The following is a 20,720-nucleotide window of genomic DNA, read 5'->3' as shown; positions in this document are numbered from 1 at the left end:
TTAAAAATTTGACATAGAACTAAAGTGATCAACCATCTTAGTTTGCCTGGGAATCTCTAGGTTTTAGTCCTAAAATTCTCAACATCTCAGGTAACCCCTTAGTCTTGGATAAACCAAGATGGTGGGTGGTTCTAAATGGAACTAACATTAATAGGTTTATGGTGCTGTTGCAATTTTAGTTGAGTTGCAGCTTTGCAGATATACCAAATAACATTTTATTCCTGACTGAATAAAGGGTTCTATTTCCACTTGTAGAACTTGGTTGTTGCAGAGAAGTTGACAATCATTGTATTGGTCCATTCTCATACTGCTATGAAGAAATACCCAAGACTGGATAATTTATAAAGAAAAAGAGGTTTAATGGACTCATAGTTCCCATGCCTAGGGAGGCCTCACAATCATGGCAGAAGGCAAAGGACGAACAAAGGGATGTCTTACATGGCAGCAGGCAACAGACCATGTGCAGGAGAACTGCCCCTTATAAAACCATCAGATCTTGAGACTTATTTACTATCATGAGAACAACACGGGAAAAACTTGCCCTCATGATTCAATCACCTCCCACCAGGCCCCTCCCACGACATGTGGGGATTATAGGAGCTACAATTCAAGATGAGATTTGGGTGGGGACACAGCCAAACCATATCAGTCATCAAATCCAACTTCTTTATTTTTGTAGATTAAGAAACTAAGCCCTAGAAGAGGAACACGGCCAGTTTATTTACAAATCCTACTCTGAAAGCTAGACCGTATACTCTTTGGAGAGGGATGATGTGACCAGCTCCCAGCCCAGGGCCTATACCATGTAATGGGTACTCAGTAAACTTCTTTAAAATAAATGAAACCATAAATGTCTTTATGTAATCGGATCACATTATTTCATGAGTATTTTCTTCATATCATTAAAAAGTCTTTGAAGCTATAACGCTTAATGGCTGCATAATTCTACCAACTTTTTGTTGGTGAGAAATAAGGATTTTCTCAATTATTTGTTATCACATATAATAAACATACTTTTTTAAAAATACTATTTTGGTTATTGATCTATAGATACAAACTACACTTTATTATCAGTTTAACATATTCAACTTTTTCTATTTCCTTACTGTTCACCTTTAGCCAGCCAAACCTTACTAAAAAATAAAAGAACATTTGTTTGCTTTTGTAAAGATTTCAGTTGATAGAATTTTAGAATCTTCTTTGTTTTTAATTGTTTGTTCTCCATTCTAATTTCTCTTTTGTTTGTATAACAATGGTTAACATAAACTAAGAATTAACTCTGTGTCATTACATTACACTTAGTAATTTTTTTTTGCATTGAGAGAGGCAGTCTAGTGTAACGATTAAGAGCCAGAGCTCTTGATTTGGGGTCCCTAGATTTACATTACAGCTCAACACACTGTGTGAATTTGAACAAGTTACTAAGTTCTCTGTGCCTGTAATAGTACCTGTATCATGGAGTTTTGTGAGGATAAAGAGGTGCATATGCAGCATACCTATGTAACAAACCTGCATATATACTCCCAGAGTCTAAAATGAAAGTTTAAAGAATAATAATAAAAAAGATGCTCAACATCACTGATCATTAGGGAAATGCAAATCAAAACGACAATGAAATACTACCTCATGCCCATTGGGATGACTATTCCACAAAACAAACAAACAACAACAACAACAACAACAACAACAACAAAAAACCACCAGTGTTGGCGAGAATGTGGAGAAATTGGAACCTGATATGGTTTGGATTGGTGTACCCACCCAAATCTCATGTCGAATTGTAATCCCTAATGTTGGAGGTGGGGCCTGGTGGGAGGTGATTGGATCATGGTAGTGAATCCTTTATGAATGGTTTAACACCATCTCCCTAGAGCTGTTCTTGTGATAGAGTTCTTATGAGGTCTGGTTGTTTAAAAGTGTGTAGCACCTCCCCCATCTCTCTCTTCCTCCTTCTGTGGCCATGCAAGACATGTCTGATCCCTCTTCGCCTTCTGTCATGATTGAAAGTTTCTTGAGGCCTCCACAGCCATGCTTCCTGTACAACCTGCAGAATTCAATTCAATTGAATTGTGAGCCAATTCAACCTCTTTTCTTTATAAATTTCTCATTCTCAAGTATTTCTTTACAGCAGTGTGAGAACAGACTAATACACAATGCTTGTGCACTGTGAGTGGGACTATAAAATGATCCAGCCACGGTAGAAAACAGTATGGGAGTTCCTCAGAAAATTAAAATTAAAATTACCATATGACCAAGCAATTTTAATTCTATGTGCCCAAAAGAACTGAAAGCAGGGTCTCAAAGAATTATTTGTACACCCACATGCATAGCAGCATTATTCACAATAACTAAAACATGGAAGCAACCCAAATACCTATTGAGGGATGACTATATAAACAAAATGTGGTATATACATATGTATTAGTCTGTTTTCACACTGCCAGTGAAGACATAGCTGACACTGGGTAATTTGTAAAGAAAAAGAAGTTTAATGGACTCACAGTTCCACATGGCTGGGGAGACCTCATAATCATGGCAGAAGGTGAAAGGCACGTCTTACATGGCAGCAGACAAGAGAATTGAGAGCAAAGTGAAAGGAGTTTCCCCTTATAAAGCCGTTAGATCTCGTGAGACTTACTACCACAAGAACAGTGTGGGGGAACTGCCCCCATGATTCAGTTACCCCCACTTGGTCCCTCCCACAACATGGGAATTATGGGACCTACAATTCAAGATGAGATTTGGGTGGGAACATAACCACACCATATCAACATACAATGGAATATTATTCAACTTAAAAAAATTAAATTCTGACATACCCTACAACATGAATATGAAATGAGGACATTGTATTAAATGGAATAAGTCAGTTACAAAAAGACAAATACTGTATGATTGCACTTATATAAGATACTGAAAGTAGTCAAAATCATACAGAAAGTAGAATAGTGGTTGCCAGGGCATGCAGAGAGCAGGGAATGTGGAGTTATTATTTAATAGGTGTAGAGTTTCAGTTTTATAAGATGAAAAGAGCTATGGAGATGGCTGGTAGTGATGGTTGCATAACATTAGGAGAGTGCTTAGTAACACTGAACTGTACACTTAAAATGGTTAAGATGGTAAATTTTATGTTTGTATATTCTATCATAAGGAAAAAAGAAGTGTGTATGTGCCTAGCATATAGCAAGCACTCACTAATATTAATGTATTAATATAATGGTCACTGAGAACAAATAAACCAAAGACCATCAGTGGCTTAAATAAGGCAAGTTTATTTCATATTCAAGTAACAGAGTATGTTTCTGGCCGGGTACCCTCTACCTAGTCGTTCCAGGCCCAGGTGACTTCCATTTTTTGCTTCTTGCTCCTCTATGGCTATAGACATTTTTTCATTTGCACAGAGTGTAGAGAAAGAAAGAGAATAAAGGATCACATGGGAACATTCTATGGGCCAGCCTAAGAAATGGCTCATATTATTATTGGTGAGAACCCAGTTACATATCTATGTCTAACAACAAGGGAAGCAGAGGAATATAGGCTAAGTATGTGCCTAGAAAGTAGACAGAGAAATTGTGCAACATATTGCAATCTGTATTAGCAATATGGCAACGTACATTAGAAACACAGTCATCTCTCCTACCATTGGCTGTTACCTTACTTAGTCCTCATAACGAGTCTGGTAAGGTAAGAGAGAAAATGACTAGTTCAGGGACATCCTGCAAGTAGGAGGGTTTCATTATAGCAAACAAAATGTGTATACAACAGCTACTAGAGCAGTGCTTTCCAGTTCTCTGTTCAGCTTAAAACTTTTCTTGGTTGATTGCTAACCTATTTACCATCAACACAGTGCCTTCTTGAAGCTCCCAGAGACTTCAAGCAGGGAGAAGAAGACTGTCAGCTGCCCTGCCGGCTGCTTGTACTTCTTATTCTTTCAGTAACGTCTTTCTTCTTTCAGTAACCATAAAACTTTAAGGAAGTTCAGAATTGTTCCTCATAAGAAAGTGCTTAGAGACTGCTGCACTGGAATTCAATGCCCCTATTATCATAAATTTAATATCCACACTTACTTTTAGTCCTAGGGGCCTATGAGGCTATAAAAGAAAGATTGGCAGATAGAGTAGACACAATCGGCTTATACACATTTTGCAGAAACACTGAAGCCCACAGAATTTCCTCTACATTTCATTTAGTACCTTCTTCTGTCAAGTTTGTCTCCATTTTGCCTGTACTTCATTTTATTTTCATAATAGAGAGCTCTCATACTTGTTATCTCTGAGTATGTTAACAGTCTCTTTTGAGTAAAACATTGCCCATGTTGCATTTTCATGGATAACTAAGTATTCACCTACTGGACCAATCATCTGTTGAAATCCGTATTTTCTTGAATTCAATTCATATCATACTCTTGAGTCTGTATCACTTTGCTCAAACTTTGCATCACATCCAAGCTATCTTTTGGAAAGGAGACTGAATTTTTGAGTTTGGTAGCCTTGGAGAAAGAAGGCTGCAGATGGATGTGTGATGTATGAATGGTGACTTATCTAGTTACTAGAAGCAAGGTCATATTGTAATTCAATTCAGTAAGGACCCGCAGGAGCTATAAAGAGCCTTAGAGATGATCTGGCTCAACCCTTTCATTTTATAGATGAGCAAACTGAAATCTCAAGAAGGCCAACACGTCCACGTACTTCAGAGCATCTTGGAAATTTGACTGGATTTAAATCCTTATCCAAGGTCCCACTGCTGGTTAATAGGAGAGCTGGGCTAAAATCTCGTTTTCTTGATTTTTCTCTTATATTAGTGTAACTTTAATTAGGATCCTCAGACCTTCCGGAAGTTCATGGGATATACTTTTAAGAGTCTGCGACTTTGCTATATATGAACCTCAAAGCACGGATAACAAAAGCAAAAGTATATGAATAGGATTACATCAAACTAAAAAGCTTTTTCACAGCCAAGGAAACAACCAACAGAGTGAATAAACAGCCTACAGAATGGGAGAACATATATGTCTCATACATACCATACATCTGATAATGGGTTAATATCAAAAATATATAAATAAACAGTTCAATAGTAAGAAAATAACCTGATTACAAAATGAGCAAAATATCTGAATAGACATTTCTCAAAAGAATATGTACAAGTGACCAACAAGTATATGTCGATTTTTTAAAAATTCTCAAAATCACAAATTATCAGAGAAATGCAAATCAAAACCACAATAAGCTATCACTTCACACCTGTTACAGTAGCTATCATCAAAAGATGAAAGAAAAGTTTGGCAAGGATGTGTAGAAAAGAGAACATATATATATATATATATATATATATATATATATGTTTGGAGAGAGAGAGCTCTGAACCGAAGTCAGAAGATTTGAGTGTGTCACTTGCCAGCCGTGTACCTCTCAATGTGCCATTGACAGTCTCTCAGCTTTCACATGCTCCCTGAGAAGTCAGAGTGAAAACATCCATCTGGCCTGCCTCCTCAGTTTCCAGATCAAATCAAACTGTTCAGGGAAGTACTTTGCAAATGGTGGAATGTGTAGACCATTTTATCATGATGCTGGGATAGTGGAAGGCTCTGTGAGTGGTGGGCTTCCAGAATGGGGTTCCCACAGACTGTGGCAGCCTGTGCCATGTGGATGATGTCTAGTGTAGAATATACCAGCCAACTGCACCTGCTCCCTTTCACTTCAGTGCCTGAGAAGAAAACAGAACTGCCAGCAGTCCATGGGACAAATGACTAAATGCCCTCCAGACAGTTCAGAGTCCTCTGCCTTTCAGACTTCGGTTTTTCCTGAAGGAATCTCGGTCTGGAAAGCAGGAAGAAATTTGTTATGGAATTTTTCCATCACAGGCAAGTTTTGGTTTTCATAATAACAGTAATAATAATGGCTAATTAAGTATGAACTGTGTGCTAGGCATGGTGCAATTTCTGCTTGAATTCTATGTAATTCTTAGAATAATCCCATGATACAATTAGATATTATTTATTACTCTCAATTTTTTTTTCAGATGAGGCTACTGAGACCTTAATGAAGTTAGATTATATGCCCTGGATCACCAATCTGATACCAGAGCTCAAGCTCTCAACTCTGATGTGATATATAGTCCCAGATTCTATCTATGCCATAATACTAGAGTCTGAAAGGCTTGCACTGTTTTGACCATATCAACACTAATACTACGCCTACTGGGGAAAAGATGCTAAATTCAAAAAACATAATGGATTGAAGTCGTGTCCAACGAGCTGTCCCCAGATATATTCTTTCTAAAATGAGGAACAATGAGGAACATGAGGACTACTGCTCACATTTTATTAGAATAACAGTCACATTCACAAAATAATATTTGAAAGTAGGGTATTTAAAAATTTTTGATGTGGCCGGGCGCGGTGGCTCAAGCCTGTAATCCCAGCACTTTGGGAGGCCGAGGCGGGTGGATCACGAGGTCAGGAGATCGAGACTATCCTGGCTAACACGGTGAAACCCCGTCTCTACTAAAAATACAAAAAAATTAGCCGGGCGTGGTAGCGGGCGCCTGTAGTCCCAGCTACTTGGGAGGCTGAGTCGGGAGAATGGCGTGAACCCAGGGGGCGGAGCTTGCAGTGAGCCGAGATCGTGCCACTGCACTCCAGCCTGGGAGACACAGCGAGACTCCGTCTCAAAAAAAAAAAAAAAAAAAAAAAAATTTTGATGTGTAAAAGGTAATGAAATTTCTGTTTATGACGCTGGAGCTTTCTGACTGGGGCGCATGGAGGGCCAGCCATGGGCCACGTGGTTGATTCTTAAGGGTGGGGCAGTTATACGGGATATGGTTTGCCAAATCACTTCCTGGAATGCTTCCTGGTGAGCCTCTGGTGAGAACTGAATTCCAGACTCAATCTCACCACTCATCACTTTCCATCTCTGACCCTCTATGTTCTGTATGTGTAGAATGAGATCACTGAAAGTATCTGTGGTATTCATACTTTCTTTCCTCCCGGAACTTATAGGTTAAATAGAAAACACCATATTAGGCCAGTTGTGGTGGTTCATGCCTGTAATCCCAGCACTTTGGGAGGCCAAGGCAGGTGGATCACTTGAGGTCAGGAGTTCAAGACTGGCCTGGCCAACATGGTGAAACCTTGTCTCTACTTAAAAATGCAAAAAGTAGTTGAGCATGGTGGTATGTGCCTGTAATCCCAGCTACTGGGGTGACTGAGGCAGGAGAATCGCTTGAATCCGAGAGGCAGAGATTGCAGTGAGCCGAGATTGTGCCACTGCACTCCAGCTTGGGCAAGAGAATGAGACTCCATCTCAAAAAAAAAAAAAAAAAAAAAAGGAAAGGAAAAAGAAAAAAAACCATTTCAAGGCATAACAGCTAATTTATCCAGGCTCTTGGTCACAACAACCAAATCTACTCTAGCTAATTGGGCAGGAAGATATTTACTAAAAGGTTCCAGTTAGCCTACAGGATCTCTGGAAGGGCTGGAGAACCTGGATGTTGCCCAGCCAGGAATAAGCCCCCAGAGAAAACCCCCTGACATCCCATGTGCCTCTTCTGCTGGAATCAATGTTGTCATTCTTGCCCATCATTCGATACCTATCACACTACGGTCTGGTCTGGTTAGAAACTCTGCACACCTCTCCCAAATGATACTGCCATTGTCCTTGTCAGAAGATCTAAGCCCCTAGCCATAGCTGTCTTTTTATGTAGCTCACTGTGCCGCTGTGCTGCTTGACCAAACCTAGGCCCAGTGCAGAACAGGAAGCCAGCTAGAAGCCAGGACTCGGTGCTGGTTGGGCCAACTCACTGTTCCTGCCATCTGCACTCATTGAAGATGGCCAGAGCTGGAGCTCCTATCCGGCCTTCTCTTGTCACTGTTCCTTGGGGATGATAGTGCCTTGTTAGCTGGTCATGCACTGAACAGGTCCCCAAAGCTCTGCAGATCAAAGTCAGATAATGACCAGACTAGATTATTTTTAAGATTCTCTCTACTGCTAAAATTCCTTGATTCTGTTTTCCAAGGTTAAACTAAAGTAGAGGTGTTTAAACAAGTACTTTCCTGTGGATCTTGGCTAATTCCAATAAATTCTCTATAATTATCAGTAGTTAATATTATACCCAAGGAGTATGGCTTTGTCTACATTTACATTGTAGTTGATTTATTCAATTAGGTATATCAATACAAGATTACCCAATTCACATAAAATGAAACGGGAGGTAAGGGAGAAAAAAGGGGAACATTTGACGAAGGTCTTCTATGGGATTTCTTTTCAGAAGAGTAGATTTGGGGTCTTTCAAGAGAAGCATTTTTGAGTTGAGAGTACTTACAGATAGGAAAACTGCCTACAGTGTGTGGTGCAAGTTCAAATTTACAAGCCCCTAGCACAAAGCCCCAAAAGTCAAAAGAAGGAGTGGGCAAACTTAAGCTACCTTAAATTATACAGAGCTCTGTTTATATAATCTTTTGGCTCTCTAGAATCTCTCAATTATCAGAAAATAACTGTTATAAAGATACCCCAAAGACATCAGATATGAATGAGGTGCCATCTTATTAGGCATAATATGTCCATCACTGTATGATAACTTGGGATATACCATGTCATTTTGCCCAAGAGCTTGGGTTCTGGATTTATTCCCTTGACTTTTGGAAGCATTAGTTAACTTATCCATTAGATGGGAATGATAATAGTAACTGCATCACGTTGCAAGGATTAAATAGGACAATATATGTTAAATTATTAGTACATTGCTTGAGACAATAGATGTTTTGTCTAATGCAGTCATTGGAGCACCTACCCTAGCCTTTGGACCTTTGGGGGCCCAAATGGGACCTAAATGGTGTTAGGAGCTGAGCAGTGATTTGGGGAGGCTGCTGCTGGGGAGAGAAAAAGCCAGAGATGTGATATTCATAAATGTGCCATCAACCCACAAGTCCTCCATCATCACCAAGACATAGGGACAGAGTCTCCCTCTGAGTCTCCCTTAACTCTTTAATATTGCCCTTGATGTTTATTATTGTATTAGTCTGTTTTCAGGCTGCTGACAAAGACATACCTGAGACTGGGCAATTTACAAGAGTTTCGACTGGACTCACAGTTCCATGTGACTGGGGAGGCCTCACAATCATGGTGGAGGGCAAAGAGGAGCAAGTCACATCTGACATGGATGCTGGCAGGCAAAAAGAGAGCTTGTGCAGGGAAACTCATTTCTAAAACCATCAGATCTTGTGAGACTCATTCACTATCACGAGAAAAGCACAGGAAAGACCCGCCCCCAGAATTCGATCACCTCCCACCGGGTTCCTCTCACAACATGTGAGAATTGTGGGAGTTATAATTCAAATTGAGATTTGAGTAGGGGCACAGCGAAACCATATCAATTATGGACTGATTTCATCTATATTTGACTCAGTAGACATCGACAAACATCAGCTACTTGTAAAACATGATGGCCTATGAACTGGGAGACTAGACAAACATGGACACTAATTCAGCAAATATTTGTTGAGTTTCTACTGTGTTCTAAGAACTGTTTTTTGGCTCTCAGCTTTAGCAAGGCCTGAGAGGATCATGTGGGGGCAGAGGTGGGGACATGAGGGATGAAGTTAAAGAAGAGACATTAGGGTTGACTCTTCCCCATATACATTGGGAAACCACAGATAGCATGAGTTACCATCCCAGTTTGCCTGGGACTGAGGGATTGTCTCAGATGTAAAACAGTTCTTTTTAAAACCAGGATTGAGTGCTTTCCCAGGATGTGGCATTTCCACGCTAAAGCCAGGGAGGTTCTGCTAAATTGGGATAAATTGGTCATGTTAACGTGTTTTTACATCCCCGGTTGGACAGCCTCTCTACCTTTGAGGAATTTAATTCCCTGCATTCAAAATGAAAAGCTTTGAACTGAAATGCAGTGGTGATGTAGTACAGAGAGGTCTGGAGTGAGATTTAAGACAGCAGCTCAGACCCTGGCTCTAGTTCTTGCTATTGTGATGACTCTTGGCAAATTGATTACCTCTCTGAAATTCAGCTCTCTCATCTACACCAACAGTAATACCCACCTTCTGGGAGTTTGAACAGGTTACATGAGATAATATGTGCACAAGTGCCTAGCACAGAGAGGGACTGCATTTACGTTTTAATTTTCTTTTGAATAAGAAAACATGTCACATTGGCTTAGAGATAAGAAGTTCCACGCACACACTTGTCTGCATTAGCCTTTCTTCATTTATGCTTCATGTACAGACCTGGTAATGCTATTTAAATGTTTCAATTGGGTGTGTTCCAAGTTACTAACAAAACTGTAAACTCCCCAAATGCAAGCGTTAATCTTTTCATGTCTTGGCTATCTCCTAAAAGCTTCTAGAAATTAGTGTAGTCAAATTTTGGGAACACAAATTGCCGAGATTGGTTCGTAATGCCCTTAGAATAAAATATGCAGCAAATATTTAGTTTTTGATCTGCATTTTATACTGCAAGCCTACCATCGTGAATGTTAATGTTATATATATATATATAAGAGGAGCCAACTCAGAACATATCCTCTTGAAGACTTTATCTTACCTAAATTATTGCATTTTAATCCCTTTATCCGTGTGATTTCCTTGCCATGTGCAAATGCAAGGGCAGTGAAAGGTGGTAGAGACAGGACAGATGTATACCTTGCCATGCTAAGTAAGCAGAAATCCTTCTGTGCCCATGAGCCTGAGAAAACATGGTTGAAATGTCAAAGCTAACTGTGGGGCCTGGAGTTTATAAGCAGCAACAAGCAGCACATGCAACCCCACATTAGCCAAATGGAGATAAACTTCTTTGTAATTTCTAATTTTCTGTTAACACAATAGGTTAGTCGGTCTGCTCATTTGGGAAACTCTTAAGGGCTTTCTTTAAAAGTACCTAGGGGAGAAAATGTCACCCATTAGCATTGAGCTTGACTCTTCCCATATTAATTCGCTTTCTCTCCTTTTCCTCCCTCCCTCCATCTCTTCTACACCAAGCAGTTTCTGTGATTGACTTTATGCCAAATGTTCATTCAGCATCCTTGGCATATGTTGTTGTATGATGACTGTGCTGGTCTGCACGTTAGGTCTGTCCTCCAGATGATTGAATCAGGAGAGCCAGAAGCTCTGATGGCAAAAGGCATTGCAGATTCTGAGACACGGTTCAGCCCTGGTCATTGGGATCATCCCCTAAACCAGGCTGGAGAAATCTGCTAAAATCACTTAACTAGAAACATTCCCTTCTGCTGCTTGAAAGATGTTCCTGGGTTTGTGCCCATAGATTGAAAGAGGTGATTTTCAGCATTTTATTTTTAGGGTGGCAGAAGGGAGGTGGGCTTCAGCTGAATATTGCCAAAAGAGCTAATATGACCTTGGACTTCGTTAAAAGAAGTATTGTGCTTAAAACAAGGGAGGAGAGGTTTTGCTGAACATGAGCAGTGGTCTTTAATTTATTCATTTATTTGACAAAATATATGACATCTATTCTGTGAAAGGCACTGTGCTGTGAGAGATACAAAAATAATAAGTAGCACAGCAAGACAGATGTAAATTGTATTAAATGAGAGTTCTTTGAGGGGCTACTGCTTTCTAGTTTGGCTCATGAAACTGCTAGATTCTTTTTTTTTTTTTTTTAGACAGAGTCTCGCTCTGTTGTACAGGCTGGAGTGCAGTGGCGTGATCTCGGCTCACTGCAAGCTCCGCCTCCCAGGTTCATGCCATTCTCCTGCCTTAGCCTCCCGAGTAGCTGGGACTACAGGTGCCTGCCACCACGTCTGGCTAATTTTTTGTATTTTTAGTAGAGATGGAGTTTCACTGTGTTAGCCAGGATGATCTCAATCTCCTGACCTTGTGATCCATCTGCCTTGGGCTTCCAAAGTGCTGGGATTACAGGTGTGAGCCACTGCGCCCGGCCCGGAACTGCTAGATTCTATACTCCAGCAGTTACAAACCCAGATGTCTGCAGGGGGCTGGCAGATAAGTGAGCAAAGTGGCCTGTTAGGGACTGTGCCAAATTGCAGAGGATGTGCCCTGTCTAAAGTGGGCAGCTGCTATTCAGTCCTATTTGATTGCCATCTTCTGAGACTGTGGGTCTGGCTTTGCCAAGAGAAACTGGGAATCCAAAATTTGGGTGAAATATTCTATTTAAAAATGTCAAGATAGCAGCTAAGTCAAATTTTTAAAAGCTCTGTAGAATGACTCAATGTCTTTGGGCTACATCCTGCTCATGGGCTTCTCATTTGTAAATTCTTTTTTTTTTTTGAGACAGAGTCTCGCTCTGTCACCCAGGCTGGAGTGCAGTGGCCGGATTTCAGCTCACTGCAAGCTCCGCCTCCCGGGTTCACGCCATTCTCCTGCCTCAGCCTCCGGAGTAGCTGGGACTACAGGCGCCCGCCACCTCGCCCGGCTAGTTTTTTGTATTTTTTAGTAGAGACGGGGTTTCACCGGGTTAGCCAGGATGGTCTCGATCTCCTGACCTTGTGATCCGCCCGTCTCGGCCTCCCAAAGTGCTGGGATTACAGGCTTGAGCCACCGCGCCCGGCCTGTAAATTCTTCTAATAAGTAGTGTTCACCCAATCAAGGTGTATTTGCCAATAGTTACAGGAGTCCTTTAAATTGAGATTTCACATAAATAACCAATTGGTGTATGCGATAGGTAATATTGAATGTCAACTTTTTTGAATTGAAGGATGCAAAGTATTGTTCCTGGTGTGTCTGTGAGGGTGTTGCTGAAGGAGATTAACATTTTAGTCAGTGGACTTGGAGAGGCAGACCCACCCTTAGTCTGGGTGGGCACCATCTGATCAGCTGCCAGCACAGCTAGAATAAAGCAGGCAGAAGATGCAAGAGCAGACTTGCTGACTTTTGCCTTCATCTCTTGCCTTCATCTTTCTTGCCTTCTTGTCTCTCTTCCCTTCATCTTTCTCCCGTGCTGGATGCTGCCTGTACTGGAACATCAGACTCCAAGTTTTTCAGCCTTTGGACTCTTGAACTTACACCAGTGTTTTGCCCGGAGCTCTCGGGCCTTTGGCCACAGACTGAAGGCTGCATTGTCAGCTTCCCTACTTTTGAGGTTTTGGGACTCAGACTGATCCACCCCTGGCTTCCTTGCTCTTCAACTTGAAGACGGCCTATTGTGGGACTTTACCTTGTGATTGTGTGAGTCAGTTCACCTAATAAACTCCCCTTCACATATACATATACCCTATTACTTCTTTCCCTTTAGAGAACCCTGACTAATATAGTATAGATTGCCTGGACTTCTTAATAATAATGACTCTGTTTGCTTAATGTAACAGATAGGTAAAGACAAATGAGTGACACCCATGCAATTAATATAATTTTGGTGGGGAGTAAGAGGAGTTTGTTCTCCACTTACAGTGGAAAGTTTTAGTGTATTCTGCTGCACATGACATGGGAGTATTTTGCGCCTCCTCTGGAAAGAAGTAAGGGGAATAAAACTCCCTGGATTCTACTTGCTAACTTGAGGGTGACTAAAGCGATTTATCTGGAGGTTCCCCAGGGTGGATTCGTAGTGGACTAGGGCCAGATTCTCTGCTGATGCTTTGAACTTATGTCCAGAGCATCATCTGCAACACAAAAGACCTTGCCTGCTCTGTGTCCTGGCCAAAGAAATGCACATGCTCAATAGCTGGGTTGTGGCTCTTGAGTAACTCCTGGAATTACCCGGCTGGAACTCCTATTCCTTTTGGACCACAAATTTCATATCTTTACCTGCTGCCTATATCATGCTAAAAGTTAAAAATGTTATTTTTAACATTTTTTACATAAATGTCTCAACTAAACCATGTAGGTGGACTAGCCCCATTAACAAGAGAAGCAATGGGCCATTTTCTCACTGGTTATTAACTATGTACGTTATCTATGAAATAACAAATCTGGCCATGGTTACCGTTGTATTCTGTAGGGTGGAATAGAAAAGGTAGAGGGTATATATTTCAGTTGCATTTTTAAAATTGTTTATTTTATTTTGTTTTTTAATTGACAAATAATATTAGGTTGGTGCAAAAGTAATTGCGGTTTTTGTTCCATAACTACCTTTGCACCAACCTAATAATTGTACATATTCATGGGGTACATAGTAATGTTTTGGTACTTAAAGTGATCAGATCAGGGTAATTAGCATATCCATCATCTCAAACATTTATCATTTCTTTGTTACTGTATTAGTCCTTTCTCACACTGCTATGAGGAAATACCTGAGACTGGGTAATTTATAAAGGAAAGAAGTTTAATTGACTTACAGTTCTGCATGACTGGGGAGGCCTTAGGAAGCTTACAATCATGACAAAGGCAAAGGAGAAGCAGGCATCTTCTTCACAGGGCAGCAGGACGAAGTGAGTGCAAGCAGGGGAAATGCCAGATGGTTATAAAACCATCAGATCTTGTGAGACTCACTCACTATCACAAGAACAGCATGGAGGAAACCACCCCCATGATACAATGACCTCCACGTGGTCCTGCCCTTGACACATGGGGATTGTGGGTATTACAATCCAAGATGAGATTTTGGATGGGGACACAGCCAACCCACGTCATTTGTGTTGGGAACAGTTGCATTTCATGTTTTTTTTTTTGTTATTATTATATTTTAAGTTCTAGGGTACATGTGGATAACGTGCAGGTTTGTTACATATGTATACTTGTGCCATGTTGCTGTGCCGCACCCACCAACTCGTCAGCACCCATCAAATCATCATTTACATCAGGTATAACTCCCAATGCAATCCCTCCCCCCTCCCCCCTCCCCCCTCCCCCCTCCCCATGATAGGCCCCGGTGTGTGATGTTCCCCTTCCCGAGTCCAAGTGATCTCATTGTTCAGTTCCCACCTATGAGTGAGAACATACGGTGTTTGGTTTTCTGTTCTTGTGATAGTTTGCTAAGAATGATGGTTTCCAGCTGCATCCATGTCCCTACAAAGGACACAAACTCATCCTTTTTTATGGCTGCATAGTATTCCATGGTGTATATGTGCCACATTTTCTTAATCCAGTCTGTCACTGATAGACATTTGGGTTGATTCCAAGTCTTTGCTATTGTGAATAGTGCAGCAATAAACATACGTGTGCATGTGTCTTTATAGCAGCATGATTTATAATCCTTTGGGTATATACCCAGTAATGGGATGGCTGGGTCATATGGTATATTTAGTTCTGGATCCTTGAGGAATCGCCATACTGTTTTCCATAATGGTTGAACTAGTTTACAATCCCACCAACAGTGTAAAAGTGTTCCTATTTCTCCACATCCTCTCCAGCACCTGTTGTTTCCTGACTTTTTAATGATCGCCATTCTAACTGGTGTGAGATGGTATCTCATTGTGGTTTTGATTTGCATTTCTCTGATGGCCAGTGATGATGAGCATTTTTTCATGTGTCTGTTGGCTGTATGAATGTCTTCTTTTGAGAAATGTCTGTTCATATCCTTTGCCCACTTTTTGATGGGGTTGTTTGTTTTTTTCTTGTAAATTTGTTTGAGTTCTTTGTAGGTTCTGGATATTAGCCCTTTGTCAGATGAGTAGATTGCAAACATTTTCTCCCATTCTGTAGGTTGCCTGTTCACTCTGATAGTAGTTTCTTTTGCTGTACAGAAGCTCTTTAGTTTAATGAGATCCCATTTGTCAATTTTGGCTTTTGCTGCCGTTGCTTTTGGTGTTTTAGACATGAAGTCTTTGCCCATGCCTATGTCCTGAATGGTACTACCTAGGTTTTCCTCTAGGGTTTTTATGGTATTAGGTCTAACATTTAAGTCTCTAATCCATCTTGAATTAATTTTCGTATAAGGAGTAAGGAAAGGATCCAGTTTCAGCTTTCTACTTATGGCTAGCCAATTTTCCCAGCACCATTTATTAAATAGGGAATCCTTTCCCCATTTCTTGTTTCTCTCAGGTTTGTCAAAGATCAGATGGCTGTAGATGTGTGGTATTATTTCTGAGGACTCTGTTCTGTTCCATTGGTCTATATCTCTGTTTTCGTACCAGTACCATGCTGTTTTGGTTACTGTAGCCTTGTAGTATAGTTTGAAGTCAGGTAGCATGATGTCTCCAGCTTTGCTCTTTTGACTGAGGATTGTCTTGGAGATGCGGGCTCTTTTTTGGTTCCATATGAACTTTAAAGCAGTTTTTTCCAATTCTGTGAAGAAACTCATTGGTAGCTTGATGGGGATGGCATTGAATCTATAAATAACCTTGGGCAGTATGGCCATTTTCACGATATTGATTCTTCCTATCCATGAACATGGTATGTTCTTCCATTTGTTTGTGTCCTCTTTTATTTCAGTGAGCAGTGGTTTGTAGTTCTCCTTGAAGAGGTCCTTTACATCCCTTGTAAGTTGGATTCCTAGGTATTTTATTCTCTTTGAAGCAATTGTGAATGGAAGTTCATTCCTGATTTGGCTCTCTGTTTGTCTGTTACTGGTGTATAAGAATGCTTGTGATTTTTGCACATTAATTTTGTATCCTGAGACTTTGCTGAAGTTGCTTATCAGCTTAAGGAGATTTTGGGCTGAGACAATGGGGTTTTCTAAATATACAATCATGTCATCCGCCAAGAGGGACAATTTGACTTCTTCTTTTCCTAACTGAATACCCTTGATTTCTTTCTCTTGCCTGATTGCCCTAGCCAGAACTTCCAACACTATGTTGAATAGAAATGGTGAGAGAGGGCATCCCTGTCTTGTGCCAGTTTTCAAAGGGAATTTTTCCAGTTTTTGCCCATTCAGTATGATATTGGCTGTGGGTTTGTCATAAATAGCTCTTATTATTTTGAGGTACGTTCCATCAATACCGAATTTATTGAGCGTTTTTAGCATGAAGGGCTGTTGAATTTTGTCAAAAGCCTTTTCTGCATCTATTGAGATAATCATGTGGTTCTTGTCTTTGGTTCTGTTTTTATGCTGGATTATGTTTATTGATTTGCGAATGTTGAACCAGCCTTGCATCCCAGGGATGAAGCCCACTTGATCATGGTGGATAAGCTTTTTGATGTGCTGCTGAATCCGGTTTGCCAGTATTTTATTGAGGATTTTTAAATGAATGGCATAACGGTTGACATTAACAGTGTGAGGTGATCACTCACTAGTTCTGAAGAACTAAAGATGTGACTGGTAAATTTGTTCAGATTTGCCTTTATTAGACCGGGGAAGCTAGAATTCAAGCAGAAACTGTGACCTACACAGAAGCTGAAATTAACATATTTTATCCAGATTCACCTGGATTAGCCTGTCTCACATTGTCATAGATAAAACATGATTAATACGCTTTGGGAGGGGCTGGGAGATTGAAGAACACATTTTACACTTGGCCATAAGAGGAACAGGTGAAGCACCATTAGCTATTGAATTTTTGATTTTTATTTTTTCATGAAAAATTTGTTATTTTTAACATTTTTAATGTAATAAACAGAAGAATAAATTATGTATCACATAAAAATTTGTGTTTCATAAATTTATGTTGATTGATGTGCTTTTGACACATCACATTTTCAACATTTATAATTTTCTTCCAATGGGGAGTTGAAGTTTTTGTGCATTCTTTCTGTATGTTTATGCAAAGTGTGTTTTTCAGACTCTTTGTTTGCATGGTTTCTGTGCACTAAGGACTTTATAAAAATCAAATCATTCTTCATCCCAACAATCTCATGAGGTAGATATTGTTATCTGGCTTCACTTTGCAAGAGCTGAAGCTTAGGGCAAATAAGAAATGCTTAAAATCTTGCAGTTAACAACTTATAGAGCCAGGATTTGAACCCAGTTCTGTCTTATTCTCATAGACTTCATTGCCAGCTGTGAAATATCCATGACACCTGTTTACACCTCAGAGAAGTCACTTTGATATATTTATATTAACTTCTACTGAGAACATAGTTAAACTGAGGCCAGATATTTTTAGCAAATGCCTTTAAACTGGGGAGGTGATTAACACTTAAGAGGCAAAGAGATGGCACAAGACCCAGGTTTCTATTAAATTTGAAATTAAACGGAAATATAGTTGACACCTGTGTCTTTGCGCAAATTAACTGCTATAACTAAGTAGAAATTACCCTCTTCCTTGTGGAAATATGCCAGTTGGAGCTGTGTAGGTTATGAACATCTAGCTTGCGATTTGAAAAAAGAACCCATTCCATAAGCCTGGGCCCATGGGACTTTTAGGCAAGTCATTTAGATCTGATCTCATCAAACCGGCTGTGTCAAAATGCATGTAACCGAAATAGAATTTGGCGCTCGACATACCCTAGTACTTGTTCAGTGTTGCCTTTGAAAAAAATACAAGGTATCAATCAAAAGTAATGTAGACAATTCAAATCTTTATTGGAATCTCTTGAATAATGTCAAGGCAGATAAAAATCTGAAAATCCCATCCACCTTTATTAAAATAATATCTCTTTAATTCTCTCAAACCCAGTATCTCTCAGACCAGGAGCTGACCTTAAAATTAAGGTCTTTATTTATTTATTTATTTTTAAATATTGCCTCTCTCAAGCCTTGCCTGAATTCTCCACCTCCTCAATCCCAGGAACCAACAAGCTATCGAAGACAGACTTTGCACAAGAGGACAAAGGAAGGTAAGGCTGGGAAAACTGATATTTTATTTTTGCTCTGTCAGACATGAAAATACTATATGTAATTCGTAAGGATTGTGTATAACAGAGATACCAGGACACACTGCATCCCTAAGTCTCCCTTGCGCCATTGCCGTGGGCAAGACCCAGGAGCCACAGGAGTTTCAGGGAGAGTACGAGAGTTGAGAATGGTGAGAGATTCATGTATGTGGTGGGAGGGGAGGTAAGATTCACAGGTGGATTGAGTTGAGGCATGAGTTGAAGCTTAGCATTGGGGTGAATATGACAGACTTTTTTGGTATGTAATTTTTAGATAACATGTGATGCCTTCTGTTTTAGGCAGCATCAAAACGATCCCCTGCCACAGTGACTATGTCAGAATGTCATTGACCTTGCCTTTGATGCACTCTGATGAGCTTGCCTCTCTCTTTTCCATTTATATCCATCTTTCCCACTTATATCCGTCTTTCCCACTTCTGGATACCGATCAAATGTCAGGTTAGGTTGGAATCATAGAAAGTCATGCTTGGAAAGAACCTTAAAGGTCATGCACTTCAGCAGTTCCCAAATCTCATACCTGGGCTGCATTTCAAATATGCATATTCTTGTATTGCACTTCTCAGAGTTTTTTCATTTATTTGTTTGCTATGGAACCCCAAAAACTGCAATTAAAAAAATATTCCCAAGTGTTTTCTTAACCACTCTGCTTTGAGAAATCTGGATTAAATTCACCTGCTTCCATCCCACTTGATCCCATGCCTGCTACTCAATTCAGTCCACCTGTGAACCTTACCGCCCCACTCATCACATACTTAAATCTCTCACCACTCCCTCCACCAGCAGGGCTCTTGGTCAGCCGAGGGATGGTGTTGGTGATGGCAACAGAAGCTCACATGTACTGAGTGCTTACTAATTGTCAGTCACTGAGCTAAGGGCTTTACCTAATTTATCACTCTTAATATATATAGCAATCTCAAGAGACAAACAAGATTATTATCCTCGTTTTCCCTTAAGTCATTGAATTTGCTGTAAACACACTCTTTTTCAGGTTTCTGCTCAGGTATTTCTCCCCTTGTGAGGCACTCCTGCCTACTCTATGGTCTTGGTGATGTGCCTCACCTTTGTGCTTCTGCAACGTCTGTGCTAACTTCTGTTTTTCCACATATTCTTGGGACGATAATACATTTAACAGCCAAGGGTGTGGAGTTACTCTGCCACTTCCTGGCAATGTGGCTCCAGGTAAGATAAACTTGCTCTGCACCTTTTTTTTAATCTGTAAAATGAAGAATAAAATAGCACCTCCTCTTAGGTCTGATATGAGGACCAAGGCACAAATGTATGTTAAACACTTAGAATAGAGCCAGGGAGAGAATAAATGTCCTGCAAATGTTACCTATAATCTTATTATACCAAATTTTAACTGTCCATTTACCTGGCTTTCCCCTTTCATAGGCTATAAGCATCTTGAAGGCAGAGATTATATCTTGTTCAATCTTCTATCTCAAGTATCTGCTACAAGACCAAGCAAATGGTAAGTGCTCAATAACTGGTGATTCTTCAGGTCATCCTTGTCAATGAAGGGGTTCAGAATAAAACATCATAAAGACCTCCAGCCCGCACACTTATTTATTTCTCTGAACATTTACAACATTACTAAATGATACCACTCTAGTGTCAATTAATAAGAATAATTTGTTTTATTGTGATTTAGTCACAGGGCCCTATACATTTACCCACTGCTTTGCCTACCAGACAAACCTAGATTTGAATCTTGCTTGCTTGCTTGTCTTGCTCTCTGTGTGTCATTGGGCCAATCATTGCACCTCTTGGATCCTCATTTTTCTCATCTATAAAACAGAGATGATATAATACATCTTCCTTGCAGAACAGTAAAAGGATTAGCAGTGTTGTATAAAGGACATGTTGTGTGGTGGCTGGAATGGAAAAGATGCCCAGGAAGAGGGATCTATGCTTTCTATTTCATGGAAGGAGTTCACCACAAATATTTGTTAATTTAGTCTTGGCCTCTGTTTAGTATAGCCATACACCTCAGAGATGTTGAGGGTCTGGTTTCAGATGACTACAATAAAGAGAATGTTACAATAAAGCAAGTCACACACACTTTTTGGTTTCCCAGTGAATATAAAAATTG

The 20,720-nt window shown here is 40.1% G+C and overlaps 1 long non-coding RNA gene across 6 annotated transcripts in view; it reads left to right on the top strand.

The window, feature by feature from the left end:
- The window catches only part of LOC105477617 (uncharacterized), a 502,411-nt gene extending 482,310 nt beyond the window's left edge, over positions 1-20,101 (top strand). For all 6 annotated transcript variants that reach the window (XR_011620199.1, XR_011620195.1, XR_011620200.1 and 3 more), the window contains 2 exons: positions 18,490-18,571; positions 20,021-20,101. This is a non-coding gene — a long non-coding RNA (uncharacterized lncRNA). The remainder of the gene's footprint in view (positions 1-18,489; positions 18,572-20,020) is intronic.
- Positions 20,102-20,720: the final 619 nt, after the last annotated feature.

Source organism: Macaca nemestrina, chromosome 2 (assembly GCF_043159975.1).
Source record: "Macaca nemestrina isolate mMacNem1 chromosome 2, mMacNem.hap1, whole genome shotgun sequence".
NCBI classification, from domain to species: Eukaryota; Metazoa; Chordata; class Mammalia; order Primates; family Cercopithecidae; genus Macaca; species Macaca nemestrina.
The sequence above is the reverse complement of the archived record's forward strand: the minus strand, read 5'-3'. Positions and strand labels throughout refer to the sequence as shown.